General features: G+C 33.9%; 1 long non-coding RNA gene across 1 annotated transcript in view; it reads right to left on the reverse strand.

Annotated features, from left to right (window-relative positions):
* LOC309628614 overlaps window positions 1-14,973 on the reverse strand; it is a 49,059-nt gene that overhangs the window by 20,653 nt on the left and 13,433 nt on the right. The gene's annotated exons all lie outside the window — the stretch shown is intronic.

Below are 14,973 nucleotides of genomic sequence, written 5' to 3' on the forward strand. Positions count from 1 at the left end.
CTCCTTCTCCTCCCAGCCCTCACTCAGGCCCATAAAACTGCAGAATCACTTTGTTTAGGGCTTCCTCTACCCCACATCTGGGCTGATCCACCTGTGCTATTCCTTGTGGGAAGATAGAAAGGAAGAGGGAGGGAAAGAATCAGTGCTCTCTCTGATTTAGCCTCTTGCTTATACAGACTCTCACAGAAAGCAATTAAAGGTTTCTCTCTTACCTTCATGTTGGCTTATTGTCCTAATGGGATATTCCAACACCTGGAAGCTCAGCTCTCCTGAACATAGCTGGGCTTGTGACATATACATTAGAAAGAGAAACATGCTAGAGATAATAAAGAGATGCCATAATGATAAAAGTACTAATCCTCTATGGAGGAATCACTGTCATAAATCTGTAAGCCTAATCTATGTAAAGGAAAAGTTGACAGAACTTAAAAGATAGTGGGGGCCACCTAACATACTTTTCTTAATAACTGATAGAACAAGCAAAAAAAGCATCAGTAATAATATAGTGCATTTGAAGAACATGATTAACCAACTTTACCTAACTTGCATAAGTGGAACACACTACAAATCTATTTTGAAAACGATTTAGCAGTAAGTACTACAGCTCAACATATGCATTTCCTTTGACCTCACTACTCCACTCCTAGGAAAATAATCTATATGTTAGAGTTTTGGGTTCAAATATACATATTATGCAGAATATGTATATTTTTTCCACCAAAGACATGCACTTGAATGTTCATTAATTTATAATAGCAAGAACCTGGAAACTACCCGATGTTCATCAAGAGTAGAATGGATAAATGATTGTAATATATATTTACCCAATTGATTATTACTTGACAAAGAAAATAAATTAACTACAGCCACTCAACAATTTGGATAAGTTGAGAATATGATGTTGAGGGAGAGAAGCCAGATACTGAAGCACATATACTGTATGATTATAAAAATAAAAAACTGGAAGAACTAACCTATGTTATAAGAAGTCCACATAGCTATTATCGTTTAGCAGGAGAGGCTAAAAAGGCACACGGGGGCCATGGTTGTACTAGTAATACTAGTGCTATTCTTGACCTGTGTACTGGTTGTGACTAAGAAAAAAATCGAGCCCTTGATAGGTACAATTTTCTGCATCGATGTTGCACTTCAATAAAAAATTTCAAAAATGAAAATGTTAGAGTTTGGGGTTCAAAAGGATTTTAAAATAGATTAAAAATGATCACAGAGGAAAAGATACTGTGTAGCCCTTATTATATATATGAGGTCCATAGGATGGAGCTTTAATCTTTCAATGAAAGTTGATTATGCACTGATACAGATGCCACAAATTACATGTCTACTGCTAGAGGCAAGCCAATCTTAACAACAAAAGCTGCTGATATAATCTATGTGCCTTCTGCATACAGAAAGGTAATTCAGGTGCCACTGTTTCACCCAAACCCCTCCTCCCTGCCCACTTCAACTCGAAATAATTTACTCAGTCTTTATTCCTTCATGTCCCTGGGTTCTGATTCAAAGTGCTGGTGGATGACTCAGAGCCTCACATTCTATCTTTGCAGGAATCTTGGACACTGAGTCAAGAGCTTCTGTGTAGAGAGATTCACTCTGCATTATGGAGAGGGAACTGACCCATAAATAGGAATTGGGGGCAGACGAAGTGTTAAATGGTGAGATTCATATCCTTATGTATTTGTGCTAGATTGTTCAATTTCAATTTGATTATGCTGGGACTGTGTTTCTAAGAATTCTCCTCTGAATATAGCAGTGGATTCGAGTTCACTTAAAGTGAAGTTGAGCAAGATGTAGGTGGTGTAGGGAAGCAGCAAAAATTCTGCTTTATCCGTTAGAGGTGGTGAGAGACAGATCCTCAGAACACAAAGAAGCAATAACTATGAAGAGTCAACAGCTTTCTATAGGCTTTTTCTCTGGTTCCTTTAGCAATAACCACTCTAGCTGGACATACCTAAGTGTCAGATTTACCAGCAATCTCAGGAAAAGCTGGCTCAGTTGCACCAGGTTGGAAGAATGTTATATTATCAAAGCAAACCAATGCTATGGCAGTCATTGATTAAGAACTTGATCAAATTTTTTCTTATATAAAATATTTCATATTTAGTAATAAATAAGTCTTTTAAATATTTTAGGGGATTTAAAAAAGATTTTTAGGGCAGTGAAAATACTCTATATGATACTATAATTGTGGATGCATGTCATTATGCATTTGTTTAAATCAATAGAATATACAACACCAAGACTGAACCTTAATGTGAACAATGGGTTTTGGGTGATAATGACGTGTCAGTGTAGTAAATGTACCAGCTGGTGGGGGATTGATACTGGGGTGGTTGTGGATGTGTAGAGACAGAGGGTACATGGGAAATCTCTGGATCTTCCTCTCAATTTTGCTCTGAACCTAAAACTTCTTTAAAAAAATAAGTGAAAAATAACTTTTGATAGTTTTAGAAATCAGTCTTGCTTCTAAACCTAAGTAGTTTATAAAAAATAACATCTGTTAAATATAATGAGTTCTTAATCTATTAACCATTAAATAGTCTTAAACACTTGCTCATCTTTAAAAAAAAGAATGAATAAACAGGAATTATAATTCACATTTTGCAAAACAATTTCTAAATTAATTTCATTTTGAGAACAACATTTCTAAAGATGATAAAACAATATATTAAAGTATTTAAAAATTTACAATGTATGAAATATTTGAGGAGTATGATTATCTTTAGTTATATCAATTACAAAATAGATTATATTAAGCTGTTATTTAAGCTGATTCTATAAGTAAATGTATCCCTCAACTTTTGCAATGTGCCTCTGTAACATCTTTATAACTTTCTAAAAATGTGGTCATAGAATATGACATTTACCTGAGGGCAATTGTTTTATTCCATTTTATGGCTATGGCTTAGGTGTCAGAAGGTGAATATGAGAATCATAAAGCATTTCTCATCCAAAAAGGAAGGTCGAATTTATGATCCAATGTAAATCCTCAATCAGTTGGAAATACCAAGAAATACAGTCCTTACATATAGGCCATTTTTTTAACTTAGATAAACAATACTATTGTAAGATTAAAAGCCTTTGGTGAGGTTATGTGTACTTAAAATATAACTTCTGATTTTGGCAAAAAACACACATGAACAATAACATTTTCATACTTTCTGCATCAGTTTAGTACTCAGCTTTCTTATTTGTTATTGTGCATGTTGATATAACTAATCATTCTCAATGTTTCAAATTATTGAAATATTAAACCACTTAGTTTTATTACCCCCTTAAATTCTACTTGGATATGTAATATTTCAGGAAGTATTGAGTTATTTCTCCATATATTAGGAAATTGATTAGACATAGTGTTGCAGATTGAAATGGAGTTTCTCTTTGATGTAATAAACAATTACTGATATAATAAACCATTATATAACAGAGACAATACATTGTAAGGTATTGTGAGCCTTGCAAACTTGAATAACACATTGCCTTACCATATTTTCATCTCAAATAATCAACGAAATGTGACTAATTGCCATACAATGTGTTTTACACAAGCATTAAAAAATACATATCTTTGGCTCTTTAACTTAACATTAAAAGAAGAAATTGTGTGTTGTTTTCTAAATTCACAGATCATTTGAAGATTACCCCAGTTATGAACCACTGGAAAGAAAACAAGGCAAAATTTGATAGTAAATATTTTCAAGATGACTTTGTGGTGTAGTACAAATTGAAGTGGGTAGGGAGACTTAAAATCTGACAAATTCTTGGAATTGAGGTACAAACAGCAAACAAAATATAGTCCCTATGGCTTCCAAATATAGTTCCTATGGCAACCTCACATATTTTCTGAAATGCCAGAAGCACTATTTATTTCTTCCCTTTTTGCCTTATTGCACACTGTCCCCAGATGATGTTGTATGTGGTATAAATTAAACAGTTTATTGAATCTACTTTTAGCCCATCTTCTAAAACACGCAAGGCATCACTTTCAAGTTGTCACTTCAGAGGAATAATGGCATACTGGAGCAATATTTTAAGTCTGACTGGGTGAAATATGGTTTGGAAGACTGCAAGTGTAATATTATTTCAATAGCTCAGCAAAATGCACAGAACATTGGATGCAATTTTAACTATGATTATTGAATCAGTTTTGATTTGCATAAAATCATGTGGAATAGATACATATCACTTAGGAAAAAAATTGGGGGTTCAGCACAAATTTATTCCATTCAGTTTATGTTTTGCCCTGACTACCATGATTATCTCCAAATTCTAACACATGCAGATCTTTGAATTTTTGCTGCATCTTGGAGCCAGAAGAGAGACACATAATGGTGAAACTGGAATAATTTACTCCTCTGATGTATTTGATGACTATTACAAGTCATGCTATACACACTCTACATCTATAAGAAAACAGTTTTAAACTTACCCATTTCAGTCCCATTCCCAGAAGGGAATGGGACTGAAAACCTTGCATATCCAGTCAGAGCAGGTAACACTTCTATAGAGACAGAGATTGTAGGAAGAATGAATAAATTACTAAATTCTTATAACTATACCAGGAGATATAGAGTAGTGACTCTGGTGTTTAAGATATTCAGACAAATAAAAGAGAAGTTATTTTTAATAAATTATTCTGTATTTTGAAACATATACCCCTTTGAAGCTTACCTTGGATTTCCATTCAGAAAAACTGAGATACATATAAATAATGTGAAATGGGGAGGGGTGAGATTGGTGTCATAGTAGTGTAAGACTTCCCTCTTTTTTGTCCACCTTTCTTAACAACTAATTAGATCTCCATCCATGATCCAAAGTGCCTATGTGGGAGTTGTAGAATCCAGCACCGCATATCAAGGAACCCAGGAGGAGTCTTGAACACCTGTGATTCTGGTGATTGGAAGACAGACTTTGGTATGGGCTGTGAAAGGAGCAGGGGCCATAAGACCTGCCCTACTTCCCTCTCAGCCATGGTCAGAAAAAACCTGGAGAGTGCTAACTTGGGCAAAACCCATGGATGAGAGAGACTTTGTAGAAATCCAACTTCCAAAGGGGAAATTACAACACTCTTTTGGAGGGGAAAGGATGTTTAGATTCATTGGAGATGGTAAGAGGAACTTTGCTGATGGGCACCTTTCCTAAGACGCCATTGTTTGGGGTTGACCTAGCTGGTGGCAACCTTTCACAGGGGAAAGGAAAGCAGTAAGTTCTAGGTTTCCTCAGCTGTGCAGGACACTGACTCAGTACTCCAGCAGCACTCAGAATACTGATATGGAACTGCCCTGACTGGGAGGAGGGAGAAGATTGGGAAAGAGGCAGGTAAGAACATCAAAGAGTATCAAAAGGATGCATTTTTTTTTTTTGCTGACTTCACTCAGGACTTCAGCAGGAAGTCTCCCCATGAGCCTCTGAGAGAGCCTAACAAGAGGATCCTCCCACCAAGTCTGTGGGCATCCTTAGTGCCTCAGTGCTAAAGTCACACCTCCCCCAACTCTGAAGCTGGTTCATTGTGTATGCTACCGAGTGCCAGAGTGAAAGTGAGCTCCAATAAATAGAGTGCTCTCAGGAAAATAGGGTCAGTGCTCTCAGGGTCTCAGGGGTAAGGGAGAAACCACAAATTTAAGCTGTAACATCACCTTTTGGAAAACAAAAGATAAGTTTCCAGCAGCCAGCTGGTGAGTTGTAAGAACCAAAGAAGACATAAAAGCTTCAGAATTCCACCATAAGACAGAGAGAGAAGTGTGGAGCAGGTGTATCTATACAGGGTCAGATAAAACACCAGATGTAACAGGACAAGCAAAGAGTATATCCCAGCTGAAGACAACTAGTAAAGATTTGAGGAGTTGTCTGCCACTTCATATGAAAAAGCAGCAATGCAAAACAACAAGGAATATGAAGGATCAAGGAAACATTTTATCACCAAAAGATAATAATAATCCTCCAATAACCATAACTCAAAGTCATGGAATTTTGCAATCTAGCTGATAAAGAATTCAAAATGCCTTTTTTGAGGAAACTGAACAAACTCAACAAACTCAACTACAAGAAAATGCAGGAAGGCAATTCAACAGAATCAGGAAAACAATACATGAAAAAATTAGAAATATAACAAAGAGATAGAAGTTATAAAAAACAATCAAATAGAAATTCTGAAGCTGAAGAATTCAGTAAATGAAATGAAAAATGCAGTGGAGAACATCAATAGCAGAATAGACCAAATAGAAGATAAAACCTGTAAGCTCAAGGATAGAAACTTTGAAATAACCCAATCAGAGGAGAACAAAGTAAAAGGAATGAAAAAGAATGATGAAATATGATATATGGACCTGCACCAAACATTCAAATATTAGAATAAATGGGATTCCAGAATAAATGGGATTCTAATGGGATTAGAATAAATGGGACCTCCATCAAACATTCAAATATTAGAATAAATGGGATTCCATTTATTCCCATTTAGAATAAATGGGAATCTAATAATGGGATCACAATATTAGAATAAATGGGATTATAATAAATGGGATTCCAGAGGAAGAAGGGGGAACCTGAGAAGTTCCCAAACCTAGGGAGATACTTGGACATCCAAGTTCATAAAGTTAGAAGATCACCTTATTATTTCAGTGCAAAGAAAACAACAACAACAACTTTTCCAAGACACATTATAATGAAACAGTCAAAAATCAAAAACAAAGAAAGAATCTTAAAGAAGCCAAAGGAAAAAAATGTACCCTACAGAGAAACCCCCACTAGGGGGTTTCCCAGTAGTTTATCAGTAGATTTCTCAGCAGGAACACTACAAGATAGGAGAGAATGGAATGGCATGTTTAAAATTATGGAAGGAAAAAAAAAGTTGCCAGCCAAGAAAGTTGTCCTTCAGATGTAAAGGAGAAATAAAGATTTTTGCAGACTAACAAAAGCTGAGGAGGTGCATCATGGCTAGACCTATCTTACAAGAAATGATAAAAATAGTTCTTCCTGGTGAAATGACAAGAGGCTATTTAGTGGCATAAAAACATGAAAGTATAAAACACACTGGTAAATGTATATATACAGTCAGATTTAGAAAAATCTAGTTCTGTAATAAGATGGTAGGTCAACGATTTAACTATGTAAAAAGGTTAAAGAAAAAGAGTATTAAAATATCTATAGCTACTCTAACTTGTTAAAAAATACACAATATAAAAAGGTAAATTGTGACATCAAAAATATAAAAGGGAGGAAGGGAAGAATTCTGTGTGCAATTAAAGTTGCTATCAGGTTAAGAGGGACTATTTTATCTATACGATGTTTTATGTAAGTTTCATGGCAACCACAAAGGGAAAAAGCTAGAATAATTCACTAAAGTTAAAGAAACAGGAATGGAGCAAACCACCATGCAAAATCATGAAATTACAAAGGTAGGCAGAAACAGAAGGAGAAAAAAAAAAGTAGTGGAACTATAAAAACAACCAGAAAGCAATTTAATAAGATGGCATTTGTAAGTCCTTACCAATCAGTAATTACTCTAAATGTGAATGGATTAATTCACTAAAAGTCACAGAGTGGCTGGATGGTAAAAATAAAACAAAAACACATAAGACTCAACTACCTGCTGCCTAAAAGAGACCCACTTCAGATTTAAGGACACACATAGGCTCTATGAGAAAAGGTGAAAAAAAATATTCAATGCAAGTGGAAACCAAAAGAAAGAGGAAATAGACAAAATAGACTTTAAGCCAAAGATAATAACAAGAGACAAAGAAGGTCATCATATAATGATTAAAGTGGTCAATTCATCAAGAAAATACAACAATAATTAATGAATATGCACCCAACATCAGAGTACCTAAATATGTTAAACAGATACTAACAGATCTGAAGGGAGAAACAGACAAAAACACAATAATTGTAGAGGACTTCAATACACCACTTTAAGCAATGGATAGATATCCAGACAGAAAATCAAAAAGGAAATGTCAGATTGAACTATCCATTAGACCAAATGAATGTAACAGATATTTATAGAACATTCACCCAGTAGCTACACAGGTAACATTCTCCAGAATAGATCATATTATAGACCACAAAATAAGTTTTAGCAAATCTTATGAATATTGAAGTCATACAAGGTATCTTTTCCAACCACAATGATATAAAACTAGAAATCAACAAGAGGAAAGCTGGAAAACTTTTAAGTTTTTAAGCATGAGGAAACTAACATACTCCTGAAAAGATCAAAAAGGAAATTTTAAAAATGTATTGAAACAAATAAAAATGAAAACACAACCCACTAAAACCTATGAGATGCTGCAAAATCTTTTCTGAGAGGCAAGTTTTAGTGTTAAATGTGTATATCAAGAAAATAGAAAGAGATTAAAAATAACATAACTTTACACCTCAAGTAATTAGGAGAAAAAAAAAAAACTAAGCTGAGCATTAGCAGAAATAATAAAGATAAGAGGAGAAATAAATGAAATATAGAAGAAGAAAGCCATAGAAAATGTCAACAAAACTAAAACCCGTTTTTTAAAAAAATAAAATTAAAAAACTTTAGCTAGATTAATAAAGAAAAAAAAAAAATGGAGGGAACTCATAAATACAATCAGAAATGAAAGAGGAGATGTTTAACTGATCCTACAAAAATACATCAGATTATAAGAGACCACTGTGAACAATTACATGTCAACACATTGGATAATCTAGAAGAAAATGAATAAATTACTAGAAACATACAACCTAACAAGAATAAAACAGAAAGAAGTAGAAAATCTGCATGTATCATTAATGAGTAAGGAGATTGAATCAGTAATCAAAAAACTCCCACACAGAAAAACACAGGATCAGATGGCTTCTTTGGTGAATTCTACCAAACAATTAAAGAAGAATTAAATACCGACCCTTCTCAAATTCTTCCAAAGAAATGAAGAGAAGGTAACACTTCTAAACTCATTTTACAAGCCCAGCATTATCAAAGCCAGATAATGATACTACAAGAAAAGAAAACTTTAGATCAACATCCCCAAAGAATATAGATGCAAAAATTCTCAACAATATTGTAGCAAACTGAATTTAACAACATAGTAAAATGATCATATGCCATGATCAAATGGGAACTATACCTGAGATGCAAGGATGATTAAACATACACAATCAACAAAGTGATAGACCACCTTAATACAATGAAAGGTAAAAATCATGTGTTCATCTCAATAGATTCTAAAAAAACATTTGACAAAACACAACATCCTTTTATGATAAATAACCTCAACAAATTGCATATAGAAGGAGCATACCTGAACATAATAAAGGCCATGTAAATGCACAGCTAATATATTCAACAGTGAAAGATTGAAAGGTTTTCCTCTAAGATCAGGAACAAAAAAAGTGTGCCCACTCTCACCACTTTTACTCAAAATAATACTGGAAGTCCTAGCTTGAGCAATTATCACCTTTCAGGATATAAAATCAACATACAGAAATCAGCTGTATTTCTGTACACTAAAAATGATATATCTGAAAAAGAAATAAACTATCTCATTCATGAAAAAATCAAAACGAATAAAGTACATAGGAATAAATTTAACCAAAGAAGTGAGAGATCAGTTCAATAAAAACTATAAGATTTTGATGAAAGAAATTGAAGAAGACACAAAAAATATAAAGATATCCAGTGTTCATGGATTGGAAGAGTTAATCTTCTTAAAGTACCCATACTACCCAGCCATATACAGATTCGAAGTAATCCCTATGAAAATTCCAAAGGCATTCTTCACAGAAACAGAAAAAAATCAAAAATTTGTCAGGAAACACAAAGACCCTCTGTAGCCAAAGCAATCTCAGAAAGAAGAACAAACTTGGAGGCATCATACTTCCTGATTTCAATACTACAAAGCTATAGTAATCAAAACAATAGGAATGGCATAATAATAGACACATAGAAAGCCCAGGAATAAACAACTGCACACATAGTTAACTTAATATTTGACAAGAGATCCAAAAATACTCAAGGAGGAGAGGATAGTCTCTTCAACAAATGACGCTGGGAAAAGTTGAAAACCATATGCAGAAAAATGTAATTGGGTCACTACCTTAAACCTCTCACAAGAATTAATTCAAAATGGATTAAAGACAAACATAAAACTCCAAAAAAACAAAAACAAAAACCAAAAACTATAGGGAAGAAGTCCTTGACATTGGTCTTGGCAATAATTTTTTGACTGTGACTAAGAAAGCACAGGAAACCAAAGCAAAATTCAACAAGTGGACAACATTACACTAAAAAGCTTCTGCACAGCAAAAGAAACAATCAACAAAATGAAAAGGCAACTTACAAAATGTGCAAAAATGTTTGTAAAACATTTATCTGATAACAGGTTAATATCTATCATATATAAATAACTCATACAGCTTAAAAAACATACATAAAAAAATCCAAGTAAAAAAGGCAGAGGTCATATGGTAGTTCTATTTTTAGTTTTTTGAGAAATCTCCATACTGTTTGCCGCAGTGGCTGCACCAGTTTTTATTCCCACCAACAGTGTAAGAGAGTTCCCTTTTCTCCACATCCTTGCCAACATTGTTATTTGTATTCTATTTGATGATAGCCGTTCTGACAATTGTGAGGTGATATTTCATTGTGGTATTAATTTGCATTTCCCTGATGATTAACAATGTTCAGCATCTTTTCATGTGCCTGTTGGCCATTTTTATGTCTTCTTGGAAAAATGTCTATTCAGTTCTCCTGCCCATATTTTAACAAAGGTGTTTGTTCCTGGTCTTACATTTAGGTCTTTAATACATTTGAGTTCATTTTTTTAATGTCATGTTAGAGAATGTTCTGATTTCATTCTTTTACATGTAGTTGTCCAATTTTCACAGCACCACTTATTGAAGAAATTGTCTTTTCTATATTGTATATTCTTGCCACCTTTGTCATAGATTAACTGAACATAAGTGCATGGGCTTATTTCTGGGCTCTCTATTCTGTTCCATTGATCTATGTGTATGTTTTTGTGCCAGTACCATACTGCTTTGAATATTGCAGCTTTGTAGTATAGTCTGAAGTCAGGTAGTGTGATTCCTCCAACTCTGTTCTTCTTTTTCAAGATTGTTTTGACTATTTGGGGTCTTTTGCATTTCCATACAAAGTTTAAAAAATTTTTTGTTCTATTTCTGTGAAAATTTCCCTTGCTATTTAGATACGGATTGCATTGCATCTGTAGACTGCTTTGGGTGGTATGGTGATTTTAACAATATTAATTCTTCCAATCCATGAACACATTATGTTAAGTAAAATAAGTCAGACAAAAACAAATCCTGTATGATATCACTTATATTGGAATCTAAAAAATAAAACAAACTAGTGAATGTAACAAAAAATAAGTAGACTCACAGATATAGATAACAAACTAGTGGTTACCAGGGGGAGAAGGAACGGGGGTCAAATTAAGGGTAGGGGACTAAGAGGTACAAGCTAATATGTATACAATAAATAAGCTACAAGGATATATTGTACAACATAGGGAATTAAGCCAATATTTTATAATGACTATAAATGGAATATAACCTTTAAAAATTGTGAATCACTGTTGTACATTTGAAACTTGTATAATATTGAACATCAACTATAACTCAACTTAAAAAAAAAGAAAAAAGCAGAGAAACTAAATATACATTTTTCCAAAAAATGCAAATAGCCAATGGGTACTTGAAAAGATGTTCAATATCACTAATCATCAAGGAAATTTTTCAAAAAACCACAATATCTCCTTACATCTGTTAGAATGGCTATCGTAAAGAAGATGAGCTATCAAGTGCTGGCGAGAGTGTGGAAAAAAGAGAATACATGTGCACTGTTGGTGAGAATGTAAATTGGTTTACCCACTGCAGAAAGCAGTGTGGAGGTTCCTCCAAAAATTAAAAATAGGATGACCTTATGATACAGAAATTACACTTCTTGGTATATATCCAATGGAAGTGAAAACAAGATATTGAAAAGATGTATGCACGCTGATATTTATTGCAGCATTATTCACAATGGCCAAGATATGGAAAAACTGTATGTTTGTCAGTAGATGAATAAACAAAGAATACAGAAATTCTGCGATTTGAGACAACATGATGAAGTTTGAGGGCATTAATCTAAGTGAGATAATTAAAAAGAGAAAGGCATATACTTTCTGATATCACTTCTATTTAGAATCTAAAATAGCAGAACTTTATAAAAACAGGGACTAGACGGTGGATACCAGAAGCTGGGTGTGTGTGTCAGCACTGGGAGGGGAGGGGGGTTGGAGAGATGTTGTTTAAGGCTACAGACTTGAAACCAGTAGATAAACAAGTCTTGGAGATATCATGCACAGCACAGTGGTGATAGTCAACAATACTATACTCTAAACTTAAAAGTTGCTAAGAGACTAGATCTTGATTGTTCTCACCAAAAAAAAAGAAATGATAATTATATGACATTATAGAGGTGTTAGTTAACATTATGGTGGTCATGATATTGCAATATATAAGTTATCAAATCAATATGTTGTACACCTTAAACTTACACAATGATATAGGTCAATTATATCTCAATAAAAACTAGGAATTTATATAGATTTTTGAAATGGAATAAGGTAGCACACAGGACTCTAAATTTGAAATTGTTTTTGCTTAAGCACCAGAGATTCTAGGGAAAAATATATGTTCAGTGAAAGATATCATCAAACAAATTGATTGTTTTTCTTAAAAAATTACTATAACCCCCTACAGTTTCTAGCAAGGGATACAAAGGCTTTTGGCTGATATAAGGCAATGGAGAGAACAGACTTAGAGTAGAATTGGTCTGCTGACTTCAGATTTCAAGTTTCCTCAGTCAACTATATGGAAGGAAGACTGAGATGAACCAGAAATTTTCAAAATCAGTGCTAGGATTTTTGCATATGTGTTTTTTTTCCTTCTCTGAATTAGTAAAGGAAAACGGGGTCCAATGGGTGGGATGATGGCTGAGTATCCCTTAGAAGAGAGTGTCCAACCATCTGGGACTTTGTGCAGTAGTGTAGGTGATATGGGCCCAAATGACCTGTCCCCTGACATTTAATCATGTCACAAGCAAACCCGTCTTCTTCTTAGTGCAGATGAAGATAGGGTAAAATGCTGTGATCATTCCTCAGAGAAAGGTAAATACTATGATATTATTTTCTCCCCAGTGCTTCAGCCCCATTTTGCATTTCTGTAAGAGTCCGCTCAGGTACCAAGAATTATTATGCCCCCTAATAATATTAGTTGAATAAGGGAATAAACCATCCATGCCTCTCACCTGCAATTAAAGTCTGATCATTCTATCATGAGATTCGATTTTATAAATCGAGTCCTCCATTTCTTCTGAATATCCTTGTTCAAAATGGTCATAACGATGTTACTTCAAATATAGTGTCTTGCAACTGGATTTGCTGCCTAGGATTTTTTACAATAAAAGACTTCACATTTTTCTTTTAATCCATCATTATCGTGCCATATTAATTTGATATGTTTGATTTTTTAAAGTTCTTATGAATGCTTACAAATGACTTTGAAACCGCATGGTGTTTCATTGGAAAATACAACCTTTCTATTCATTCTCTGGTTTTAGATTAATCATTATCATCACAGTCTTATGTATGTACTTAATAAGTTGAGTTAGTTTTTTGTAGTGGCCCAAATGGTAATCCCACTCCTCAGTACTACTGATTGTGGGAATGGATTCATTCATACACTAAATCTTAAATTATTAAAGAAATCTGAAAGCCACTTTGAATGAAGTATATGCAATAAAGAGAAAAATAATCATTACATGGAATATGATATGAGCAACTCTTTTGAAAGAGGTATGCATAACGTACTTGACATTGATAAAGTAAAAAAACAAAATTCATAATGTCTTGTTTGAAGTGGTAAAACATGCAGAAGATACCTTGTAAAAAGATAAAATACTCTTATGCAAAATGAAAATGACTGTTTAAATGGCAAGCTTTGAAGACATGTATTTGAAATTTACTTTTTCTTATCATGGGAAATACATACATGGGGAAAAAAAAGAAAACTAACAGACTTGTGGATAGACTTAGAACTAATTTTAGAGTGGCTGGGTGGAGTGGGGCAGAAACTAGAGCTAAGTCTGAGAGTAAAGACCTAGCTAAATAGATAAAACGAGGCATTCAAGGGACATGACAATATGTAGTGATAGTTCAAGGCAATGATATTCAATATAGCTCTAGAAATTCGTACAAAGTTATCACAGTCTGAGTTGTTGCAGGATAGCAACACAATTTCCTTAATACCATTTTCATAAAATTATTTAACCTTGAGACTGTAGTGGGCACTTTACGTGGGTCTGTGTAGTTAGCTGCTGGATACAAGGCAGATTATATGACCCAGGTAAAGATAGACTCAGAAGCCGGCACCTAACCTCTCTGGACATTGCCAATATATATCTTTTTCCTTTTACTCTGAATCCTTTGCTGTCATAAACACTGACCGTGAGTATAACTACCGTTATACCCATGTGAGTCCTACTAGAGATTCACTCAGCTTCAGAATGCTTGTGGGATATCTGAAACAGACTTCAACATATGAAAAATAATGTGATCCTAGGGTTCTTCCAATGTAATTTTTTATCCTTAGTTGACTCCTCCCTGAAAAGTTGATCTTGAAATGGAATACATGTTCAAGCTTGTTTTTTGTAAAAGCCTTCAAATCATGTAAACCCTATACACATGAAGAACCACAAAATTTACTGCTTAGATAAGAAAAATATTAATCTGACTGCAATGTGAAGCACAAGCAAAGAGAGGAATGACACAAGGTTGGTCTATTCAGAATTAAACTTTTAATATCTATATGCATGATGATTCCAAAATACCAAATATAGTGAAGTTGAATTGTAATGTGGGTGATTCAAAGCAGCTGCTAATGAAAAGGAAAAAAAGAAACAGAGAATCACTTCCACTACTA

The sequence above is a fragment of the Balaenoptera borealis genome, assembly GCF_965194805.1.
Source record: "Balaenoptera borealis genome assembly, chromosome: 4".
Classification (NCBI taxonomy): domain Eukaryota; kingdom Metazoa; phylum Chordata; class Mammalia; order Artiodactyla; family Balaenopteridae; genus Balaenoptera; species Balaenoptera borealis.